This window comes from Dasypus novemcinctus, chromosome 18, assembly GCF_030445035.2.
Source record: "Dasypus novemcinctus isolate mDasNov1 chromosome 18, mDasNov1.1.hap2, whole genome shotgun sequence".
NCBI lineage: Eukaryota > Metazoa > Chordata > Mammalia > Cingulata > Dasypodidae > Dasypus > Dasypus novemcinctus.
The window spans coordinates 32,679,313-32,684,456 of record NC_080690.1 but is presented as its reverse complement, the minus strand read 5'-3'; positions in this window follow the sequence as shown (position 1 = coordinate 32,684,456).

Genomic DNA, 5,144 nt, shown 5'->3' with positions numbered 1-5,144 from the left:
GGGCAGCTGTGAAGACAAAATTCCAGTGACCCGGTCATCCTCCCAGACACATGCACCTTCTCTCCTCCCTAACATCCGAGGCCCTGCAACGTTCCTTTCCCTGACAACAGGTTTCAAGACTGCGGACACCGACCTGCACACCCTATTGCGTGGTTCTGGGCAGCAAAGTGGCAGGGACCAGCTGTCCCACACTGACGCTCTGTTAGCGATTTGTAAGATGGCCCCGGGAGAGAAGGCAGTGCACACACACTCATCAGTTTTCTCCTTAATCCAGCTCGAGCCTCTGGGCTTCCCAGAGTGGTGGCTTTCTGAAAAGGGTTGTTTTTCAGCTCGTGGAATTCAACCCTTGCCTTAACTCTGTGGCCATGCAATGCTGCTGAAAGAAAGGCAAGCGTTAATACAAGCCCGAGGTCCCATGGCTGTGTCTCGTCAAGGCAAAGGAGGTGAAGAAGGCCGAGGAAGGTGGGGTTCCCTTCTTTCCATATGTGCTGGGGGAGGGGTGCTCTCATATCTCCTCTGTGACCCCAGGAAAGGACAGAGCCACTGGGGTGACAGAGCTGGGTTTACCTGACGCTGCAATTCCTCTTACCTAGTAAGAGCCCAGCATTGAACTTAGTTTCTCCACACAACCATCTGATGGGGTGGGCACTGATGCTTAGAAGGCTTGAGTGGCCTGCCCAGAATCACACAGCCAGCAGGTGGTGGAATTCCAGCTCAGGTGCGTCTGAATCCAAAGCCTCTGCCTGCGGCACCAGATGCCATTCCACCAGGCCCCTACTCTTGCCTCAAACAAGGCATAATAGCCTAAGGGACCTATGGGTGCAGTTCTAAGTCACCGTTTTCTGCTCACGACACCAGATGTTTGCTGTTGTCAGGATGGTTCTCAAGAGTTCTTCTGTGAATTGTTCCTCCTAAAGGAGAAATGAACTCCCTCTGGCCTTACACAGAGCTCAACAGAAGGATTTCTTCTCCCAGCTTGGGAAGAATGTTCCATTGTGCCATCACAGTTACCATGGTGTCACCAGGCAAACGTCTTGTCACTGAAGGCAGGCTCCCCCCAGGTCTGGCTGCATGGAGAAGACATCCCTGTTGCTAGATCGCAAAGGTCTGCCCAGTCATGGCTGTGACCTGTCTTCTCCCCTCAGCACCCATCCTGTGAGCGCTAAGCGTCAACAAGAGTTGGTCAGACAGGACCGAGGAAGCCCACAGAGAAGTTGCGTTTGGTGTCTCCAATCCCTGTGAGCCTTCTTAGGCTCCTGTGGTCTGAGTGCTGCTCAGCCCAGGTTCCTTTAGCTCCTTGGCTTGAGGGGCCGGGTTCACTGCCAGCAGGGCTCTGCCAAACCTTAGGGCCTGAGGGGGCCCAAGCTCAGCCACTGCGAGCAGCTTTGGTTTCAGCACAAGTGCCTGGATCCAAGAAAAGTATTGACAACCTTGTGGTCAGATGTAACTCCGGGGAACTATAGAGGGTTTGCAGGCTCTAGGGCATAATAGGTATTTAAAAGCCAATTATTGAATGGGTACATGAATAGCTAATGGTAGGCAGGATGGATGGCTAAAAAATGGAGTCTGGATCAGAAAAGAGCTGCTCTATCCTTCCCTCCTGGTTTCCTGACACTGTGTGTAGCCCCACCCTCACCGCCCTACCCTTTAACACCATCAGGGCTGGCTTTTGCTGCGAGAACAGAATGGGAAAGATTTTTGGCAGGGGGAGAAATGGGAATTGATTCTTTTTGTTCTGCATCACAAGTCCCAAGGAACTTTCACATACATGTTCTCATTTGTGATTCACCATCATCCTACCAGGATGAAAGAATTACCTGAGTTTGCAGAAGAGAACACGGTGGCTCAGAGATGCTTCCAGTTTGCATGGGTAGTGAGCTAACTCCAGATCCACGCACTCAGCTAGGACCATATGCTGCCTTTTTAAGGGGTGAAAGCAGAAATGGTAATTGGTGCCAAACCAGGAGCCCTCTGTAAGAGTGAGGATGCTGAAGTCAGTACACAAGACCCTGCTCTCCCCACTTTAAATTCCTCCATGACACAAAGTTGCGTGCAGGCTGCTGAGATAACTCTCCTCAAGGAAAGATCCAGCATAATCCACACGGCTCAGAATCCCCCAGGGGCCCTGCAGAGTTTAGGAGCTGCTGCCCTCAAGTCTTCAGGTTCTTTGGGCCACTTAATGCAGATCATCAACTTTAGGTAAAATTTTTTAAGATTCGTCATGATTTTTAAAAGTTATTTACTTCTTTAAAGTAAATAATAACAAAACAGTAATAATAGGTTTATATCTTTTACAGGAAATTCATTTACAATCTTTCATCAAGGGCTCTATATCTTAACATGAAACAGCTCTGGTTCCTCAACCCATGACTTTCTATTTTTCTCTTTATTTTCGTTGAGTTAGAAAATCCTAATTCTCAATTAAAGGACATCTGGAATGGCAGCAAGTTCTGGAAGTTCTGCCAGATATTCCGGATATTCCAATTGAACATGGACTCCAAAACCATGGAGAGATTTTTCCCTGATGACTGCTCTCAGGGAGCTCATGGGTCATCCCATGTTCCAAATCTGGGAAGTTGAATGTTTTCATCCTGGAGATAGTGATGGGGGAATTTCTAGTCCACTTAGTTGCTTCTCTTTCTGGAAATTATTTCTTTTTCCATTGCATTTCTGGAAAATGGTTTTTAAACATGCCAATAATAGCTTAAATTACATTTAAAATTTTCTTCTCTTGTGAAATCAACAGAACAAAAAATAATCAAGTAATTTTTTCTTGTTTATATACCACACATTTTCTATTTTTGCAAGAGGTCATTGTGCTTGTTTGAAAATGACAAAAATACCTTAATGATTCCATGCCATTATGTGGCTGTTTTATTTTACTTTCAGATATTAGCATTAGATTTGCAAGTCTTAAGTGAAATAGATCACTCACAGAATATTTTTATCTTCCTGACATGTTTCAAACAGATTATCATGGTTATCATTTTTTCAACCCCTAAAGGAATAGCTTGTGTCCATTGTGTCCAGGTTTTACAATTTTTATCAAAATGAAATGCGTTTCATTAGCCACTGCCCCCTGAAAGTCAAATTACTGAATCAATGATCTTTGAGATTGACTCATAATGAATATTTGTACCTCATTACTTTGTCTATTAACGTAAGTTTCTGACAACTTTGAATTAAAAATTTTTCTATTTAAAAAGTATCTTTTAAATTTATCTCTTTATACCATCAAACTCACCACACAACTCAAGAGTTAGAATGTTATATTATTCACATACTCTGTATTAAGTCAGCCAAAAGGGTCCTGATGCAAAGTACCAGAAGTCTGTTTGCTTTTATAAGGGGTATTTATTTGGGGTAACAGCTTACAGTTACAAGGGCCCCATGATCAAGTTCTCTCCTCTGCCACGTCTATAAACTCTCTATTCCCATCTATCTGCTTCTGAGTATCTACTTCTGTATGAGTGTCCTATTTATATAGCCCACCAAAGGGGCTGAGACTCAACCCTGCATTCCCTAATGATGTGGTTGAATCAAAACCCTAATCTTGATTTAATCTAGTAAATGTAAAGGCTTTGAATTTAAATCAATCAAAGGGTATTATGCCCAGAGGAACAGACCATAATTATTATCTCTTTTTGCAATTCATGAATAATATCAACCAGCCACACCCCTCTTCCCTAGCTCATTCTCCTGCTCCAGAGAAGAAATGTTTTTCATTCCTTTGTTTGTATAATAGTAGCTTTATGCATATGTATATATGTCTAAACAATATGTTGAGTACATGTATAAGAGTTTCTCTAAGTTGTATATATCTAGAAGTAGGATGGCTAATAGAGGGTATGTGAATACCTAACCACGAGATAATGCCAAACTGTTTTCTAATCTATACTCATATACCAATACCAATTTATACTGATACCAACAACGTGCATGAGGTTCTGTTGCTCTGTGTCCTCTCCAACCCTTGTTACTGTCAGCCTTAACTTTTGCCAATCAAATGAGTATAAAATGGTATCTCATTGCTTATTTGCATTTCCCTGATTACTGATAAGGTTGAGAAATTTCCCCATATTTTTATTGGCCGTAAGGTTAATGTTTGTGTCTTTTGCCCTTTTGTTTTCTGTCAAGGTGCTTGCCTTTTACTTACTGATATGTAGGAATTCCTAATATATTCTGGATATTAAGCCCTTGTTCACTCTATGTGATACCATCTACCAATATCATCTACCAATTTGTAGCCTGTGTTTTCAATTTTTTAATTAACTGGAGATCTTAATTTTAATGATGTCAAGTGTATTCATCTTAGATAGTTAGCACCCTTTGTGTCTTGTTCAGGAAACCCTTTCCCAGCCCAATATCAGAGGGTTATTCTACTATATTTTCTTTTTGACTTTTTAAAGTTTTGTTCTTTACTTTACCTGGGATCATTTTCTTGTGCATAGTGTGGATCCACTCTTTCCCACATGGACACCCAGTTGTGCAGCTTTATTCCCCGCCCCCCCCCCCCAACATCTGCAATGTGACCTTGGGCATCTGTCAAAGTGCCATGTGCCTGGGGCTGTTTCCGAGGTTTTCTTCTGTTACACTGATCAATTTGTCTATCCCCATGCCAGTTCCACACCATCTCACATATTGCAGCTTTATAACAAGTTTTAATATCTACTAGGGCAAGTACTCCTGCCTAATTCCTTTTCCTCAGAGATGTCGTGACTATTCTTGGCTCTTTAACTTTCATATATTTTAGATTCAACTTGACAAGTTTCACAAAAATCCCTGCTAAGGTTTGTATCAGAGTTTTCTTGTATTTATGGATCAATTTGTGGATACATTAACTTCATTACATTATTGACTCTTCTTATCCATGAACACAGTGTATCTCTCCATTTAATTAGATCTTCTTTAAGATTTTCAATAAAATTTCCTGATTTTCTGAATAGATGTCTGGTACAGCTTTCAGTAGAATTTATTCCTAGATATCTTATACTCTTTGACTGCAATTAAATAATGTCTTCTTTTTATTATTATACCTTTTAGCCGTTACTTACTAAACCACCTTATTATTTCTAATAATCTTTCTTTTGATTATTTTGGGTTTTCCATATCAGTTGCAAGTAATAGCAATTTTGTTTCTTCCT